The sequence below is a fragment of the Pteropus medius genome, unplaced genomic scaffold (assembly GCF_902729225.1).
Source record: "Pteropus medius unplaced genomic scaffold, Ma_sr-lr_union100, whole genome shotgun sequence".
Lineage (NCBI taxonomy): Eukaryota > Metazoa > Chordata > Mammalia > Chiroptera > Pteropodidae > Pteropus > Pteropus medius.
In genome coordinates this window covers 43,271,162-43,292,401 of record NW_024340849.1, presented here as the reverse complement: position 1 = coordinate 43,292,401, position 21,240 = coordinate 43,271,162, and the positions used below count along the sequence as shown (strand labels likewise).

The window sequence follows — 21,240 nt, the reverse complement described above, 5'->3', positions numbered from 1 at the left end:
CTTGCCACAGGCCAAGTTCAGCTGCAGCCTGTGCCCTGCCTGGGGCCACCTGGCATGAGCTACCAAGCAATCTGCAGATGGTCACGACCCACTCTGGGCTTGGAAGTGCCTCAAGAGGCCATGCTGCAAACCAAGGCTGGCTGTTGCTAGTGCCGAGCTTGGGGCTGCTGAGCAACATAGTTGTGGCATGCTGAGGCCAGATGCTGCCTATTTAGGTTTTTTGAACCTTTGAGAGATTTTAGGAAAGTGTGCAGTGTGAGCCAAAATAGGCCATTTGTATAGAAAAGCCACTGGAAGTGATTTGAGTGGGGCTGCACATTGGGAGGGACAGGGTCTCAAGGAATCACCAGGGTGAGGCAACCAGCATTAGCTACATTGATGGAGACTCAGATATGGTGACTGCCTGGATTCACAAGCCAGGTAGGGGAGGGCTCAACAAAGGAACAATGGCTTCTGCCAGCACTTCTGCCTGGAAGAAAGCTACCCCTCCAGTCCTTGCCCCTAAGCCAGACAACTCATTTCCTCCCAGTATGTCCCTGGCACCCCTCGAGCCACTGCCTCAGCACTGGAGCTCAGAGAATGTGAGTCCATTACTCAGTAAGACTACACACGGGCCCCTTAAAAGAAATGTCTGTGATTCCCCACCCTAGGCTCACTCAACCACATCTCCACTGGTTTCCATAGCCAGAGATTGTGGGGACTTTTCTTCCTGTCACTGGAACCTTGGGCTGTGGAGCCTGGTGTAGGCCCAGGACCCCTCACTCTTCCCAGGGGACCTCCGCAGCCAAGGTATTTCTCAGCTGCCACACCCAGGTGTGGAACCAGCTTGTTTCATGTCTCGAGATGGTTTCTTTCATGTGTCCCCAGTTGTAGGACTTCTGTTCAGCTAGACTTAATGTGATAGCTATTCTGTAGTTTAGTTGTAATTTTGATGTGGTCGAAGAGGCAAGCAAGCATTTGCCTACTTCACCATCTTGACCCGCATTGCAAAGGATTTTTAATAATTGTAATTTTTGTAAACATTTTCCAGAAAATAAATAAGAAAACATTTCATCGATAGTGGCAAAATTAAATAAAATAGCTAGTAATCCCTTTAATACAAATTACATATGACCTATGTAAATAAATTGAAAATCATAAAAGACATTTCTAAAATGAGAGTGATAGATATTGTAGATATTTCAATTTTCTACAATTTGACAGGTTTATTGCAATCCTAATAAAAATTTTAAAACATCTTTTTACAAAACAACAAAATATTTCTAAATCTCTATTTTAAATAATGAGGAGGAAATAAAACAAATGAGTAAGGAGGTCACAAGTGAGCATTGCAAGACATTTGTCCAACGATAATTAAAGTCATGTGTTGTTATCCTGAGAATAGACAGATGGATTATTTGGCCTAGAAATAGACCCAAACATACCTAGAAATTTAGTATATTACTACAATAATAAATCTATGAGAAATAGAAAATTTTTTCAACATGCTGAATTAGAATAACTGGCTAACAAAAAAAGAGTGAAATCAATATAAACCCTCATTTCATATAATGCAGCAAAATCCTTAAGAATTAAAAAGTTGGTTTTTTACAATAACATTTGAAGTACACTCAGTTTAATATTTATCAATTCTCTGAATGGTCTAAAAAAACCCTGTGCTTTTAAAAATACACGAAAAGTAGATATATTTAATATAATAGTTCATCAACTTCTGAGTATCAAAAATCTCCTTATAAAAAAGACAGAATGATGCATAATATACTTATTATGCAAAAAGATTATAATAATTGAGTGAAAGGAACTAAGGTAACTGAATATATAAATGGATATAGGCAAGGACAGTCAATTCACAAAACAGGAACCATGTAGAAAGTTATTCAGCTTTAATAATTAATCAAAGAAAGCAAATTAGGTTTAATTTCTCATCTATTAAAAAAATCTCACAATAAAAATAAAGTTAATTATCATCACTAACTAGAGTGCAGTGCAAATAGAATCTACTATTACACATAGCATACAAATAACTAATATACTTGCTCTACAAAAGCCACAATAAAATGTATATCCATTGATATGCTAAATCTGATTTCTTAAATTCTGTCTAAAGAAATATTTCAAAATACATGAATCGTATAGCTTTATATTTACAAATTTTGGAAACAATGGGAAAAATCACATGTAAAATGCAGTACATTTATTTAATAAGCTATTAGGCAGTCATTAAAGATGAGAGTTAACAAAGGCTGGATACCACTCAGAAAATACATGCAATCTAATTGTAACTAAATAGACACAAATTACAAAATTGTATATGCATACAATAACTGTGTAAAATATAGTAATGAACAAAGGCTAGAAGAAAACACATCTATAATATTAGCAGTTGGTTTTGGGGGGTTAGACTCTGATTTTATAATGTTAACAATTAAACATAAACTGGAATATAGGAACTTTTGAAGAAAGGAGTTATTTATCTAGGTAATCAAACCATCACTAAACTACTCAATCTCCTGTAAAGCTCTTGGGGAAATGTTTTTCAGTCACAACGAGACCCTTACATCCTCTTTATAACATCGAGGATGCTGACATTCTCAGAAGGAGGTAATATCTCTGAGAATTATACAAAATATATCACCTCCCCATTTTTTCCACAGCCCTAAAGCTAATCTGTTAAGATTGTTTTCCTATAGTTGTCCCAAAATGGCTTACTTCGTAAAGGCAAACTCAGAAATCAGAGATTCTCCATGCATATGTGGTGATTATTTTAAGGCAATAGTTAAAAGGGAGGTCATTTTCCCCCAGTTCAGACATGCCGGATAGTATTAGCACAAATGACACATTCCTGTTCGCATGACTGGGATTATTTATAATTATCTCAATTCACCAAATCTGATACCAGTTGTAAAATACACTGTATGTACAACTGAGCCAGAAAATAAATGTTTATAGTTAAACAATGACATGCCATGGATTATAAGAAACACCCTTATTTCATAGATATTAAAGTATTTTTAAAATGTCAGTTAAAGTTGATGAACATAATGATGCTAACTTGCTTACAATCACTCCTCCTTTACCCTAATCAGGAAAACATGTCTGAATTCAAGCAAGAAGAGACAAGGACACTTTCCTCCAGGGTGGGCAGAAGGCCGGACCTCCCCAAGGGCAGAAGGTCTGGGCAGGATTTTCAGTGCTTCTGTGCTGCTTCCCTGAGCAGCTTGCACATAGGCTCAGACTGCTTTTTCACTATTTTCTTTCACACTCACAAATGCCCCATCAGTATTAATTGTCAGTGTCGGACAACATAGGTGCAGAGTAGGGCCTCTCATCTAGAGTACCACACAAGTGTGCTTCCAGCTGCACCTCCTCCTCCTGGGATGATGCACACTTGAGACAGAGCATACCTCTTGCAGACCCTCCAGCACTTAGATACCTGTCTGCCCTCTCACTAAAACACTGTTGTTTGAGCCGTGATAAGCCATGGTGTTTGCATACCACTCTAATGCAAGTAAGGGAGAATGGCTAATGTTGAATATATCTTTGTATTGGTTTTATGTATATAATTGAAAAACTTTAGTGGGTAACAAATCATTAGATATACACCTATAAGGAGTTTGGAGAGAAAGGTGTATTATAGTTTGAGATTTTTAAGACCTTTCAGATACCAGAAACAACTTGATCTTATTCACGTTAAACTCGGGCAAATTAGATCATGTTCAAGATGTAATTTTAAAAAGCTACCAAATAGGAATCTTTACTACAATATGGTAACTTGAGAGTCTAGCAATTTTCATTCTATTAAATTTGATAGACTTCATTTTTGAAGTTAGAGAATTTTTGTAATATTATCAGTGACAATCTTAATGTATGTTTAAAGGATTAGAAGGGATGATATCTGTCTGGTGCATTATTTAAATAGAGATTATTCAAATATGTTCTCTAAATGATATCTCCAAATTATTAGTGGACACATTACAGTACTTAAAAGAAGAAAAAGAAATATACATTGTCATGACATTTGTGGAGGCAGAACCTTGGGTCGATAAACCCTTATTTGAGATACTCTTGCCGGGGGAGGAGAGGAGGAGGTCTGGTTTCGTCTCCAGGTGTAGGGAATTTCTCAAAAAGCTCATGACCTTCTTTTAGGAACCTAAGAATTGGTTTCAGCAGCTTTCTCTGCAAGGTTTTTCAGCTTCCCATATATTGCAGCAACTACAAGGGTCTGGGAAATAAGTGCCAGCTCCTTCCTCTTCTCAGTCAATATGTTCTTCCTACTTATTCCCCAATATTCAAAGGGTTTCAGCTGACACCTAAATGTAAATGGTTTCCAAATCTTTTCATCATACTGTTTCTGAGGAATTCCAGTTCTAGATAATCTGCTGGCAGCTTGAACTCTGCATGTCTAAAGTGGAACTCATCATTCTCCCCCACCCATCCCTACTCCTTTTGTATCTCAGGTAAACGCTATCTTCTCAGTGATCTGGGCTAGAAACATTGGGAACTTCTTTAAATCCACTTCTGCTTATCTCCCCCCGCCCCACAGTTAATTAATTGCAAATTCTATCAGTTTGATGATGTTCTGCCATTTCACATTATTTCCAGAATTATCTTGCTCATATGCAGACTTGATCATTATTGCTCTGGCACTGCCAGAGATTCACATCTAAACTCCCAGAATTCTACCATTCTAGGCCCCCTGTGTTTTGAAATCTACCTGTTTCTGCAAAACTTATGCCTACCTTCTCTCAAGAACCTATAATCCAATTTACCAACATAACCAACTTCTCGTAGCTTTTGTATTTGCTGTCTCTGCGCCTTCTTTGGATAGTTCTCCCAGTTTGGGTAGCCCTTCCAGAAGAAGGGCTTTTCTTTTTAATCTTTTTCTTTTTAATCCCTGATTTCCCTTTAATATCTATTTGTGCCTCTTCTCTTTGTGAAAGATTTTAAGGTATTTTACAAATATACGATATACAATATTGTGCAATTACAAACATGGAAGTGATGAGAAAAATGAAATAAATGCAGGCACATAGCACAAAACCAGAAATAAATTTAGTTTAAAAATAAAATAATGATCATTGATTTCATGCACTTGCTAAGCTTAGCGGCTTCATCAGTGGGATAGCCTTCACCTGTCCTTTGTGCTGCCTTTGGCTTTTAGTAGCTGCTCTATCACATTCAACACATTTTAGCATGTCCACAATAATATGTCTTTCTGTCTAGATAGTTGATAAACATATTGGAAGTAGAAGTTATGTCACGTTCATAGTTGTGTTGACAGTGCTGTGTAGCCACTGCTCATGTAGGAAATCTTGTGTTTTGATCAATGAATTGTAGGTGAATATTTTGCAAATAAGATTCACATGGCAGAGTTTTGTAGTTTTTTTTAAAAAATATTGACAAATAGTTAACATACAATATTCTATGAGTTTTAGGTGTATAGCATAGTGATTCAATATTTATATACATTACAAAGTGATTCCCATGAAAACCCTAATTACCATCTGTCACCAAAGTTATTACAATACTATTGACTATATTGCCTATGCTGTGCATTACATCTCATAACTTATTTAATTTATAACTGGAAGTTAATTGTTTTGTTTTTTAAGTTGGGAGCAAAGAACTTTCATTTTCTTCCTTAAGCATACCGTCCATAGAAACTTTGCCTGAATCCAGGTGAGGTGAATTTACTTCTATTCTCTTTCAGACCATTTCTCTATCGCTCTTTTCCAGTTTGTAACAATTTACATATCAGTGGGAGTCCTTGATATCTGTCTCCTTTACTGTAATGTTCATGAGAATAGTCACTGCCTGTTCCTTTTCACGAAGATGACCCAATGCCTCACTGGACATTTGACAGGCGGCAATATTCAGTACATAGTGCTTGAATAGTGAAGGAAGCACTGAATGAAGGGCACTGGTCCCACGTTGATTTTGGGTTCACCCTGCCCCTCCGTGCTGCCCTAACAGTACTTGTGAAATGCTCCTCCACCCTGCCAGCACTGCAGGGCCTGAAAGCCAACTCATCCACCATTAATACCAACAAAGACACAGCAGAGTGTGGGTTTCCTGTGTTCTGGTTTTCTTACACCTAAGGTTTGTCTTCTGTTTGAAAACTCCCTCATATTCTACCCAGTCATCTGCTATAGAGAATAGGTCATCCTTTAAAAAGCAGTCTTTTATGAAAAAACAATACCATCTGATATTCGGACGATAATTTAAAAATGTTTTAATGGGTAGCACACAAATTTTGTCTCTTGTCATTTTTCGAATAGTACAAAGACAATGAGGACAACAAGCGTAACACATTTTGAAGTGTCCTCTTATGCTTATCTGTAGATTTAGGAATTTGTAAAGATGCATATTGTTTCCTCAGATGTCTTGTTTTTTCTCAGGATTGTTTTTCATGAAGTAAAAGGAGTTTTATAGTCTCTTATGTTTAGTGTCTCATGAATCTTGGATAGAATTGCTTAATTTAAGAATCTTCAAGTGCACATAGACTACCTGTGATAAAACTTTTTACATTTCTATACTATAGTCTTGTCTCTCTCAAAAAGTAATCATTAGTGATGGCAGTTTCGATTTTTATGGCATTTTTAAAATTTTTTTTCTTCAAATGATCTTTGAGAGTTGAAGTAAAATGCATCTATAAATTCTATTAAATAATAGAAGTTATCCTAAAATTTCAAAACTGGCATGTAACTGAATTTTGTTACAATTTAAAATAACCATAGAGTTTTTTCATTGCTAGATTTGGCTAAAAAATAATTTATAAATTTAGGAAATATTAACTAAAACAGTAGGGCATGTTTTAAATGCATATACATGTAAAATATTATTAATAGGAAGTTTTCCTTTATTGGTATTCTAATTTTAAAATTGTTTTGGCTTTGAATTTACTACTCCAATTTGGTAAGGTTTTTCATGTGTGGGAAAGCTAATGGTTTAATGACTGACTAATATAATATATTAATTCCATTATTACTATGTTTTTTACTAATATTAAGAGATATTTCAAAATTTCAGCTTTAGTTTCCATCCGAAAAACAGAGACCAAGAAAAATCTTTAAAACAGCTGCTGAAAATTGATATATTCTACGTCTAAGTTATTGTGTGAAATTTCCATTTACATATGAGTTTTTGGATCTGAGTCATTAAAAATTCTTTTTATTGTTGGAGGTGTTACTAACTTAACGTGAACTTTGAAAAGATATTCAAAATAAACATCAAGGAGCCAATGTAGAAGATAATATGCAAAACACTGGCTTTTAGCTTTGTTTCTCTTAATTTCTCTTCTGATGGTTATTCATCATTTAATTTATTTGATGAATGGTTATAAAACACTAAGAAAAGTCATATTTTTCTCCAAATATCAAAACATCCATTTATAAAATCCTACAAGATATTATTACTGCTATAATCATGTCTTTTTAAAGCAAAAACCATAAAGTTGTTTTATTTTGTTTATTGTTAAAGTAATCTTTTCATAGATTCCAGGAATGAAATTGGTGTTAGTCTAGTGTTTGACCCTTTTTTTCCAAGCTATTGTTTTGGGGAAATTTCACAGACTCATAATGTTGACTCTACTTTAATATGACTGCAAACCCTTGCTAAGCCTTTCCATTTGGATGAGATAAATTACAAAGATGAATTATTAACTTTACTTAATTGAGGATTTTATTTTTGACCTAGTTTCAATAATTTATACATAATTTGGAAAATATAAAGAAAACATAAAAAATGAGATCAAAAATGAATTTTAGCCAGAGCTTTGTGTTCCAGTACTGAAATCCAGGCCAGGCCTGTATCCAGCTCAGCCTTTTCTCAGTAGCATGCACCAGAAATGCCATATTGTCATAAGAGAGAGCAGGAAGACAGTTGAGTCCTCAGTACATTTTACATGAGTATAATAACATATTTGATAGCACTATTTTCTAGTTCTACTCAGTGGCTGGCTCATCAGTGCAGGCAGCAGCCTGCACAAACGACACATTAGAAATGTAAAGTGAACGTCCATAAGGGGAGATATGTAAACCTACAATACTACATAGTTTTCTATCACCTTCCAAAGGTAAACTAATTAAAATGTCATTTCTTGGAATTTGGATTATCAGTACCTTTCTTCAATGAGATATAGTTTACTATTTTTACCTCTCTTCTTACATTCAATTCATTCATGTCTGTCAACATTTTTATCCAAAACATAGCCTGAATTCCTCCCCAGCCTATAAAACCCATGCTTTGGCATTTGCCCATGGCTTTCAACACATCTCTCAATCTGCAGCAGCCACATTGGCCTCAAACGGTTCCATTTTTCTACCTTAGGGAACACATTCTCATTCCTTTGCCTGGAATTCACTTCCTCCAAATCTTCACTTGGCAGCCTCCTCTTGGCTTCAGTGTTACTCCCTCTCAAGGACACATAACATTGTTATACAATCACAGAAGTGGGAAAGAGGAACATATTCTACCTTTACACAGTTTGTTCCAGTTGTGTCCTTCTGAAAGGATGCCTTAAATAAGGAGACAGTGGAGAGAGCAAAGTTCAAATTAGTTTGGGTTACAGGATAAATATGTCCTCATGATAGCTTTTGCTTTTTAAAGATGAAATTACTCAATTTTATTCCAATACCAATTCTAATAACTGGCTATTTAGGGGGAAGAACAGTGGTTAGCACATAACGTGCTTCTAATATTTCCTTTCTTTGAAAGTCGCACTTGTACAACCCATGATTGTTATATTTAAGGGCCACTCTGCTTTCTTATACTCAGTCAATTGACTAATCAGCCACTTTAGAACAGAACAGAATTTCAAACCAAGGTTTTCGAGTTTTTCTTCATGTTTTTCTCTGGATAATGGGAGATGGATTCTGACAAATAGAATCCTCCTCCCTGACACATAGGAGATTTTATAAATAAAGGTTTTTATATGGTCAGGAAAAAAATGTCCCAAAACAAATATATTGTTGAAATTTCTTTCTCCATTTAGTTAATTGTTATCTAAATTTGATTATCCCTCTCCCTGTGTCATCTCTCTTTACAATAAACCTCTGCGTTGCTTTTTTTTTCTTGGTGATAACTTAGAAATATCACCAATAAATAAAAATTATTTATTGAGAATATATGAGCTGGGCCCTGTGCTAGATTTGGGGGATAATTACAGGTTTTATGAACCCATGGAAGAGATGAACAATGTGTAATTTTACAGATCACTGCATCATTGCAGTTGAACAAGTCCTCTGGGGGAAACATACAGAATCATTTATTAGAATACAAGAGGTATCCTAATCTTCTCTGTAGCTCATAATGTGCCTCCCTAAAGAAGTTCCATCTAAGCTGAGTCCCGAAGAATGAGAGACAGTTAACCACAGAAGTGGGGAGAAAAGACTCAGCTTTGTGCTTGGAGCCTTGCAAGATTTTAAGCATGATCAGATTGCACTTAAGTGAAATCACTATGGCTGCTCTGTGGAGAATGGATCAGAAAGAAGGAGAATGAAAGCAGAGAGAAAAGTTAGAAGGCTATTAAAGTTGCCCTTGAAAGAGATAGTCGTAGCTTAGATAGGTAAGGATATTGAAGATGGAACAAGTATATATATATTTTTAGCTATAATTAAAACTTACAGAAGTACTATACTACATAGGACTTGCAGAATTCTGATTAATAGTACATCTGTGGTTTTCACCATTTAGCAGTCAGGCTTTATTTAAAGTGAAATTTATATAAAGACTTATTTGATATGAATTGTTAGCTGAAAGAACATTTTGAAATATTCTTGGGTTATCATCTCATAGAGTAATCCCAAGATTCATGATGCAGTCATGAAAGGTGTAGAAATAAATGTAAAACTAGGGAAAATATCATATCTGTCATTATGGCGAATATATTTTGATGTGATAAATGTAACAAAACAGTTGTTTAGAGGAAAAATATCAATTTCAAGTATGCCTCCATGAAGCGGGGAAAAAAAAAAGAAAACTTTGTAATTTTTGGTAAGAAGGTATATATGAAATAGATTTTTTCTAGATACTTCCTCTTTCTAAATTGAATTAATAAGATTCTTTTAAGCTATTAGTTTCTTATTCAATCTTTCACATAAGATTAATTATTTTGAAATATTTCAAATGAAAACTATTCTCAAATAACTTTCTCTACTCTAAGAATAATTGAATATTTCTGGAAAATAAATTAAATACTCTGCTTGTAATTTAGAGTGAAGAAAACGCCAATCCTTAGAACCTATGTGACAGCAAATTGACTGCTATTTCTTCTGGCTCCAAATCTGGAGACAAAGTTTCACTGAAATTTTATATGAAGTAAGCAACAATATTTACTTTTTAAATAGACTTTATTTTTTGAGCATTTTTAAATTTAGAGGAAAATTTCGTAGGTAGTACAGAAAGTTTCCTTATACCCCTCTTCCTTCAGGATACTGTTTATCTTCTTCTTTTTTTTTAATGCCTACAGCACCCAGTATCCCTAGGTGGTCTCCCATCCAAGTACTAAGCAGGCCAGACTCTGCTTAGCTTCCGAGATCAGATAAGTTTGGGCATGTTCAGGGTGGCATGGCTGTAGACCAGTTTATCTTATTCTTAATGTTTTGCATTAGTGCGGTACATTTTTTCACAATTGGTGAGCTAATATTGATACATTAACATTAACTAAAGTTTATAGTTTACATTAGGGTTCACTATTTGACTTGGACATACTATGAGTTTTGACAAATGTATAATGTCATGCATGTATCCACCATGACAGTATCATACAGAATAATCTTACTGCCCTAAATGTCCTCTGTGCTCTATTTATTCATTCCTCCTTCTTTCCTGGCAACCACTAGTCATTTTACTTTATAGTTTTGCCTTTTCCAGAATGTAATGTAATTGGAATCATAATACCTTTTTAAGACTGGCTTCTTTCAATTAGCAATATATATTTCAATTTCCTCCATATTTTTTTTGTAACTTGATAGCTCACTTTTTTACATTACTGAGTAATATTCCACTGCATGGATATACTGCAATTTGTTTATTCAGAACGTCCTGTTGGAGTACATCTTGGTTGCTTCCAGTTTTTACAATTATGAATAAAGCTGCTATAAATATTTAGGTGCAGGTTTTTGTGTGGACATAGCTTTTCAACGAATCAGGTAAATACCTAAGAGTGCAATTATTGTATTATATCATTAGCAATGAATGAGAGTTCCTGTTATTCTATAAGGTTTGTGTCTAGATTAATTTTTTTTTTTTTTTGCATATCAATGGTCAGTTGACTACCCTTTTTTGGATCTGTGTTTGGGCTGTCTATTCTGTTCTGTTGATGTATTTGTCTACTCTTTCATGAATACTGCACTGGTTTGATCACCGTAGTTTCATAGCAGGTCGAAGTCAGGTAGTGTCAGTCCTTTATTTGTGTTCTTCTCTTTCAATTTTGTGTTGACTGTCTGGGTGGTTTCCATATAAACTTTTTAGAGACAGTTTGTCGGTATCCATGAAATATTTTTTTAGGATTTTGATTGGGATTGTATCGAATCTATAGATCATGTTCGGAAAACTTGACATGCTAATAATATTAAGTCTCTCATCGTTTATTTAGCTCTTCTTTGATTTCTTCCATTATTAGTTTTGTATTTTCATTGCTTGCTTTTTAGGTGACCTATTATGGAAGATAAAATTTCTCAACGTAAATGCGATATAGTTTTATTAAATTACCACTATTACCACTATTATAAATTACTTTTATAATTACCACTTTTAAATTACCACTATTATAAAATAAGATTCTCTAGTAATCAAAACAAAAACAAACAAACAAAAAAGTTGCAGCATCTGGGGAGGTCTTAATGAAATAAAAACAAACTGCTAGGAATTTAATGAGAAACAATTTTCTCAATAATTTTTATACATAAAATACACAGTCATTGATGACAAGAAGGCCTTACTTATATAGCATTTGCTATATGAAGATATCTTTAGAAATACTGCAATTTTTTATTTCTGGTGGTATGATTCCTAGATATTTATATTTGTTCCCCTACAAATTGGAAAAGAATCTAATAAAAAAGGAATAATTAGTATTTATTGAAAGTCTTTACAATGAGACAGAGAACTTGAATATGACTAAATGTGAAATAATAAACCACTAATAAAAATGTCATTCAAAACCAATATCTGTAAAGTTGTTATTTCTTCAAAATAAATTTAGTTATTTAAAGGTCTACCAATGAATTTATTTTGTTTAACTTTATCAATGATTTTAAATGATATCTTGTGCTGTTGCAAAGAGAATCTGAGGTAACTTACGTGAATGAGTCCAACAGAAAAATATTGCCTAACATGTTTTCAATAAATGATTGAAATCAAATTGATGCATTTTAAAGTGAATAGGGACAAATTTAAGTAAATAGGGACAAAGGAAAAGTATTGACAGTTTTAAGATGAATACAGCAAGCATACAGAAATAACAAAAATACGTACCATAAATTTTTGAAAAATTACTAGGATTATATAAACATTGACTCACTATATTGCATACCAGAACTACTATTCTAAGTCAATTATACTTCAATAGAAGAAAAAAAGAAAAATGACTAGAATTAGCTTTTTATCAATCAAAGCAATGAGGGAAAGGTAATCAGATATCAATGTCTTTTAGATATAAATTTTAGTTATGTAATTTATTCTAAAATGAACACAATAGAATTGTTGATTTAACTAAAAATAACCTTAATTGTTTCCCAAGGGAGATTAGTCTCTTTAATTAAATTTTCAGCAAGATAATTTTGTATTAGAAATAACCCAAATTTCACAGCAATAATACAGAAAATGAATGATGATAATCGCACTTTGCTTTTCATGTAACTGAATTCATATACATGCATTTATGGGAGCTTAGATAAATATCTATAATTTTGTGTGTGTACATATGTGTAAACATACACACTAAAAATTGTATGTTATACTATATATATAGTGTGTCTATTTTATGTGTAGACAGTACTAAAGTACTAAGAATTGAAAAGGGAGTTTATTTAAAAATGTCTTAGTTCTTTATACTTCAGCATCTCAAATCTCCACCTAGAATATCAAATAAGACACTTTAAAGAGAAAATTAAAGCTTTAAATAGAAATACTAGTTAGGTGCATCTATTGGAGCATTTGAAGGTGCATTCACTCATGCCTTATGTATATTCACTAAATATTGAGATAATACTATCTAACAGGTGCTGTCCAGGGCCCTGAGAATAAAAAGATAAATAAAGGATGGCTAGGAAGTACACAGTCTAGTGGAAAGGCAGGAATGTACACAGGTGATGAAAATAAACTGTATTAAGTGATCTGACATACATGTTCACAGAATGTCATATGAACCAGCAGGGTGCCGGCGGGGAGAAGGGGAATATCTGAGTGATGGCATTGAACACTGGACACATATATTTAGGCCTTGAAATATAAACAGCTTGTTCAGGGTACTTAGAATTTCTCCATTACAGCTGTATATACATGGTAGCTTGCTTAAAAGCATGATGGGATCCTAGAATTACAGTTCTTTGTGGCAATATATATGGCAGATTCTACTACTAGAAGTAAGAAAAGCACTTATGCTTTTTCTTTTATATTAAAAAAGAAAAAGCAGAGGGCTGTTGGCTTTTTATGTAAGTAGTAGGGCCCTAGGTGGTATGTTTTGCTCTCTATATATGTATTTATTGATACTTAGAAACACCATCATTGAACAAGATAAGTGTATCTGTTTGTGATGGTTCTATATAATCCCAATATGTTAAATAGATTTAGAATAATAACCCTATGTTTACACTGAAAGCTTTGTCTTCTCTGGGTCAGGTAAGATTATGGTCTGCTAAAGCCTAATGGGAGAATTATTGGCTTTTGAAACAGTATATTTGAATGCAGTATTAAACAGTAATGACCTAGTTATCTGTTCTCCCAAAAAAATAATCTTTGTCTCTATATTAATAAATATAAATAATTATCTTGCCATTCGATAATAGTACAGCTGTGAATTTTCTTCCCCCAGGGTATTGGTTCTAGTCCCAAATAGCTCTATAAACTGGGCAGAACCAAATTTAAGTCATGATCAATAGGAGCAACTAAAAAGTCTTTGAAAAGTGACTAAGCCTTTGAATTGATTTAATTATTTTAGATCTAATGTGAGAAAAGAAAAGGTTACTTTTCTCTTAAAGTTTATCCGGAATTATTGCAAACATTTGAAGGTCTTCTTTCTGCAGTACAGATTTCCTTTGCGTAAATGAGTTCTATTAGTGTAAAAATAGGTTTCTCGTAGAATATTATTAACTTTTCTGTGTGGGCATTAATGCACATTCTGTACCGTCACTGTCTGGAACAAGATGAGAAAATACCCTCTGGCCTTTTTTTACTGTGAAAGCTTTCTGGAAAAATAAATGAAAAGACTACTTAGACCATATCTGATGTGAAGAAAAACAATGTTTTCAGATTTTAGTGGAGACAAAGAGGCAAAATTAATTTATAGGTATGACTAAACACAGTATTATTGAAGAAATGATTCTGCATGAAACTCATATCAAGATTATTCTATTGTCTTTCAAGGAAAACTACATGAAACTTCTTTTGGTTTCTAGAAAAAAGGTGAACTCCATGAATCTTACCTTTATGAAAGAAAGAGGACATGGACCACCCTAAAGTAGCCAATAATTGAAAAGAATACATAGGTAAAGAAACAGGTGAAAAGCTAAGGAAAGTGAAATGATAGTGCAAAAGGTACAAGAGATTTATGTTGATAGTGGCTTTTACCTTGAAATAATTTTATTTCTCTGAACTGCCTACACTTACTAAACATATAATTATATATGTAGAAATAATATATAAGGGAATCTTCTCTTTGAACTTCTCTTTGAATCTTCTCATACCATGTATGAAATCCTATATATCCCTGAGATGTCTCTGATATATCCTGATATGTCCCTCTTCTTTGTAAATATTCATTTCCTCAATTAGACTTTACATTAAATCAATTAATAGTCACTAAATTTCACACTAGAATTAAACTTGCCTATTTAAAAAAATTCAATAAGGGAATCATTCACTCTGTAGGTACCAAGTTATACACAAAAGGAACTGATGACTTTCAGCATGACTTGTATATTCAGCTTTTTCAAATAATCGGAATGTCAAGTATTTGATGTAATGTACTTTTTTAAGTTTTTAAAGAGGTTATTTGTTTGTTTGTTCTTTTAGTCTACCTTGGCCGTTCATGTTTCTATAACCAGCAGACATTTGCTCTGTAAAGTAGGAGATTTGTTTATAACTGCTATTTCTAAGGAGCCCAACATCTTTATCTGAAAAGATCTTCCTTCTTTGTCCACAATCTTCTCCATGCATTATTCTCTTCCTCCTGCCCTTTCTGAGATGAATTCAATGCTGTCAACTATTGACAGACAATACCTAAGGAAGCTCAACACATTTTTATTTCACTAAATTTAACCTCTCCATAGTCGAGTATTTATAAATCCAGAATCATAATCCAAATATCTTTTATAGGCAGTGGTACGCTGGTAATGTTTATTAACCAGCTTCCAGAATAAGATATGTAGTATTTGCCAGTTTTTGTGGTAGGTATACTTTCTCCATAGCCAACTCCAAGCTACCAGGAAGTCTTCACACACCCCTGACTTAGGAAGAGATGAGGGCAATCTCCCTAGCCAATACTAACAGGCCCCAGCACTACCTTGAAAAATAAACCCAAGCATGACGCTCTGCAAATCCCTCCATTATATTCTCTTTAATTGGCTGCACTTAGCATTGCAGATTGGGATGCACATGTTGCTATTGGTGTTTCTTGTAATGGAGGAAAACAACTCCTGTATTTATTAGCACTACTGCTACTACTTTCTCAGTAAGAACTCCCCTAATTTCTTTCCCTGAAGCAAACAGAACATTATCTACCCAAAGTATCAGATGTAGATGTTCTTGTTTATTAGAACAACACATAAATTAGGCTCATGTGAAAGGCGAGAGTGCCAAAATACCAGACACTTAAAAACGAGAGAAGAAATCCAAAGAGATTTTAACAAGGAAGCAATAAAATAAAGGTTGATTTTTTTTCCAGATGTAGTACTAAAGAAAATTTGAAGTGGATCTTTGAAGTTCTATAAGAAGATAAGATAGAGGAACCTTAGGATTTTTATGTATAAAAGTGTTTTCAACCACGATGATAGTACTTCTTCTCATTTACTGATGTATATTCTTATAGCACAGGTAGTCATTGCTGACTTTTTTCCTTTATAGTGCAATAGTATATTTTTCAACCAACTGTGAAATTAAAAAATTCTCCCTGTAGCAGTTGGATACAGTTTGTTAGTTTGCATCTTATCAAAAACTGTTTAAATGTATCTCTGGTGGCATTTCAATGATAATTAAAAGCAGAATTACAATGTTTTAGGAGTGAAGAATATTTCCAGTTACTCTTTAACTCATCCAGTAACTCTGCCAAAACACTAGTCCATCATATGAAGTAACAGTAGTCTAATTATTTCTTTGGTTCTTAATTTTGTCACTCCATTTATGAATAACCAGGGAGAGAAAATGGATGTGATAAATGCATCTCTATTTTTTTTAAAAGAAACATAAAAACTCTTAGACATAAATCACCTTATTAAGTCAGGTCAACTAGTCAAGAAATGTCAGGCACTGTTATCTAACATGGAAAGTAAGAGAATATTATTTAATTTTTGCTCAAACCCATCAGTAGCTCCTGTCCATCAGTGGAGGTTCTTGGTGCTGGAACTGCAGAGCAACTGACTGACTAGTCCGTGTCTCCAGACTTTTCTTCTTTCCAGATCTTATTAGACACCCTTGTAATTGTTATCTTCCTAAAGCAGAACTCAGAACATTAAACTTCCCTGCAATTCTTTGTTTCAGGCCAGTTTCTCCATTATTTCTTTCTCGTAAGAAGTGATTTCTCCTGCTTCTGAATATATCTATATTTATCCAAGTGAATCTGGGTAAATGGTATGTAAATATGCTCCAATTCTCTTATTCTTGCAACTTTTTTGTATTTGAATTTTATTTCCAAGTAAAGAGTTAAAAAAGAAAAAACTTCAATATTTGATCCCAATCTGTTGAACCCAGTCATAATTCTCCTATAGAAGTCATCTCTAGTTATACCAGACTATTCCAGCTCCAGCTATACCAGATAATTCATGTTGTTGTATTGGATAAGACTTGCAAGGTATGCACTTCCTGATAGAGCAAAGTAGCGGAAGAAGTCAAATATATGGAAATTTGGAAAAATATAATGCTTCCAAGGAAGGGTGACCAACTCTCTCAGTTTCCTTAGGACAGAAGGATTTCTCAGACACAAGACTGTCAATGCTAAAAGTAGGAATTCCCAGGCAAATCAGGATGAGTTGGCCACCCTATTTTGGGGGGGACTCTGAATAGATGCATATAGCTGATGCCAAAACAGGTGTCTAGTTTGCTGGGAGATGAGGCTTGAGCAGAACCTTAAATTTTAAAGGTAGGCATTTCAGCCTCATTCTGTGTGCAGTGGGAAACCAAACAAGCATTTTGAACTATAACAAGAGAGAGTTGCGTTATAGGAAATATTAGTTGTGTTAAAGGAAAATTAATCTTTGATATACACATCATTGTTCAGAGAGGGGGAACGTGGCAAATATCTGTGTTGCTCCATTGTTCAAAAGATTCCATTGCCTACTCGGTGAAGTCCACTTACCTTAGCTAAGAATGAAAGCTTTATTTATAAGAATTACCATGTGTCCAAGCTACATTATTGACTCTCTATCACCCCCAAACTTACCCTTGTAAGGTTATTGTTATTATGCTCAATTCGCAAATATAGAAACTGAAGATCCCAGAGATTAAGTGTCTTCTCCAAGGGCACTCAGCTGTGTGTGTGGCAGAATTCGAAATCACACCAATATCTGCCACCAGATTCTTGCTTTTCTCTTCCAGGTTTATCAGTTATAGCCTCCCCTTGGAAGGCCCTGTGCTAGCCACACAGCTCTCATTACCTCTTGGATAGGCTGCAGGTTTTCCCCTGGTAGGCATGTCCTCCTCAGGCCCCACCCACCTAAATCCTACCCATTCTTTAACGACACTCCCTCCATGCAAATTTTCTGACAATAGTCCATCCAGAATTATTTCTCTTACCTCTGAACACCTGGTATATTTTTTTTTGTATTATTCACATTGCCCTTTCCATTTGGGCAGTTACTTAAAAAACAGTATAATGGTTTAGAGAGTATGAACTGTGTTTCCAGATGAGATCTAGGTTAAATTCTGGATCTACTCTTATTATAGGTAGTGTATGATCTTGGTTTGTGGCACTATGCTATTTGAGCCTCAGTTTTTCCATATATAAAATAAATGTAATATTACATTATTTACTGGACTACTATAAAGATTAACAAGATAAGTGTGTAAAAGATAACAACATAGTATCTGACCATTGTTACCAATAAAATTTTAAAGCTGTTAAAGTTCAAAAATTTTTTTGCATTTTTACCTTTTTTTGGTTCTGAGTGCTATGTTTTGAAAATACAAGGCACTTAGTAAGTGCTTGCCTAAAGAAGAAATTTTTGTATAGGGTGGTAGCACTGAAGTGGAAATAAAAAAAATTTCAGGAGGAATAAATAAAATTAATAAATAGTTATGTGTTTGGTGCAGCTACTGAGGAAAAAATTTAAAATGCCTGATTTTGAGTCTAAGATTCATGAACTAAAAGGAGGTGGGACAGAGCTTTCATTAATTTGATTTTATTAAAAATAAAATTATCAAGTAATTGAAGCCACATAGGGTAAAATGAGGCTTCTAGAGTTTAGAACTTGGGCCTACATGTCAGTCTGGGCCTAAATGCCAGTTGTCCATGTTTTGTGACCTTGAATAAATTACCCCATGCCTCAGTTTTTTCTCTCATAGAATAATAATACTTCCTACAATGAAGGTAAACCATTTATCATAATACCTGGTATGCAATAAGCACTAAATCAATTAGAACAACAATAACAAAAGTAGTCAGGACTATTTTAATGTTAAAAGAAAATGATCTAGGAATTTTAACTTACATAGAAACTATCTGTACGTGTTTGATCAAACAGTGAGATTTAGACCCTATTATGGATGGCTGCAGAGCTAACAGGCTGGCAGAGCTAATCTTACAGACTTTAATTTTAATGGAATTTTAGAATATTTTAATCAATATACTTCATGTTATATCCTAATATTCTTCAAGTGCTGATGAAGTAAATTTGTAACTTCAATAAATCTTTCTTTCAAATGGTTCTTTTAAAAAAGGTAGAAAATCTTTTATCTTAAAATAAAGAAAAGATTGTTCTCTAACTTTTCAAGGAACGTAACAGTTCGGCTGAGAACAATCTAAGAAGTTTTAGCTTCGAATTGCTTGGCCTTGAGAGTTATCAAAGTGACTTTTACATGGCACTGGAGAATTTACAGCTGTTAAGGGATAGTATTATTTAACACATGCACTCACAGGTTTTTTTGTTGGAAAAAAAATATCATTTTTGACTTTAACAGATTACACTTTTTTCCAAGAATATTTCTTCTAATTTTTCTGTGGTGAAGCAGCTGCCGTTGCTATGCCATCAGCTCTGTTACTATGGGGGATGCCTTGGGTGTTTGCCAGACTAGGATTGGTTATTTCAGCACCCTTATGTTCAGCAGTTGACATTTTTCCACGTTGAATCATGCTATTTTATCCTAATTCCATGGCCTCAATAATGTTGATCAGCTTTAAAGGAACTAAAATTAGATATAAAGGAATCTGACTATTTCTCTCCTTAGGAACTTATTAAGAATTCAAGTAGTATGTGTAGGAAACATTTACTTATACAGGCACATGCAAGACTAAATGGTGATATATTTAGAAACATGCCTGTGTACATGTGACTCTTAAGTCATGAGATTCAGAGAAATAAAAAAGACAACTGTTGACATTTATGCAGTTCAGGAACAGAGAAATTATTTCAAATTGGAGGTGATCACATCCTGTCAATTTTATTGACAACTGTCAAAATTAATACAATAACTGCTATTTGGGATTTATTCTCCATAAATGCAGTTCTCTACTCTCCTCTGCTTTTAAGAGGTTGTGTCTTTGGTAAGGGTTCTCTTCCATCAAATCAATTTTCTAATGAGCTGTTCTTGCTTCTGTAATATGGTGAATTTAATTGAATATTTAAGACAATTGCCAAACCAAATTTAAAACTCTTGGAAAGAAAAAAAAAACTCATAATCACAGTGATTTTCCCCCCTTCTTGATCTTCTTTATTTCAGGTGCCAGAAGAAATAACCTTTAAAAAATAAGATCTCGGCGCTTCTGTACTCTAGTTGCTTAGTCACTGATCTATTTAAATAAGATAAGACCCAAAGTTTTTTCTAATTTTTCCAAATATACACTCACAAGTGAGTTTGTAAAAGGGATATAAGTAAGTTGTCTTAGTACTGGAGTTTCAAGCTTTTATTACTTAGAAGCATATAATGACCATATTTTGTAATTATTTTTTCTTTGGCATTTTTTTGGCTCAATGTTAGAAAACACTGGAAGCTAGGTTGATGAGCAAATTTGACATTTTTGCAATAGAATTCATTTTAGCAAATAACTTTGAATCATTTCCTAAAATCACTTATTCTCAACTGTCGAGTGGATTTTTTATCTCAATAATTCCTCACCTAAAAATATCTTTAACGATTAAAAAGGCTATATGCATCGGGTTGCAGAGAACACAATTTAATGTTAATTTCAAGAGATTATTTGTATAAGTCTTTTTAAACTAATGAGATATATGTAAATATAAATATAGTATTGTATTCTTGAGTAAACAGTAAGGTTTTTTTTTATTTTCATTCTAGATAGAAAATGGTAACTAAGAGTAGAGGACTCAAAACATGAATAATTCCCATGTCAAATGCATGGTGGTATCATTTTATATAGTTATATGCATATTTAAGCCTTAAAATTGTGTTACATTTAGAAACAGAGCTCAGTGAAGGAATAAGAACAGAAGTATGCCTGTGTTGTTCTCAAGTTGTGTCCTCGTGTCCCCCTTCCACCTACTCCCAAAAGCAAACCAAAAAACGGGAAACCTGAATGAACACTAGTATTCTATTTCAAGATTTGCAAAATAATTTGAATTATTTTTTTTTGTGGACAGTATTTGGGAGGGCAGTAAGTAATGTTATTCATATTTAATCCTGTAAATGCTT

General features: G+C 33.9%; 1 protein-coding gene and 1 pseudogene across 1 annotated transcript in view; one reads left to right on the top strand and one right to left on the bottom strand.

Annotated features, from left to right (window-relative positions):
• Positions 1–21,240, top strand: part of DLGAP1 (DLG associated protein 1) — a 790,600-nt gene that overhangs the window by 241,636 nt on the left and 527,724 nt on the right. The window lies entirely within an intron of this gene.
• LOC120591125 (uncharacterized) lies at positions 10,460–10,578 on the bottom strand (annotated as a pseudogene).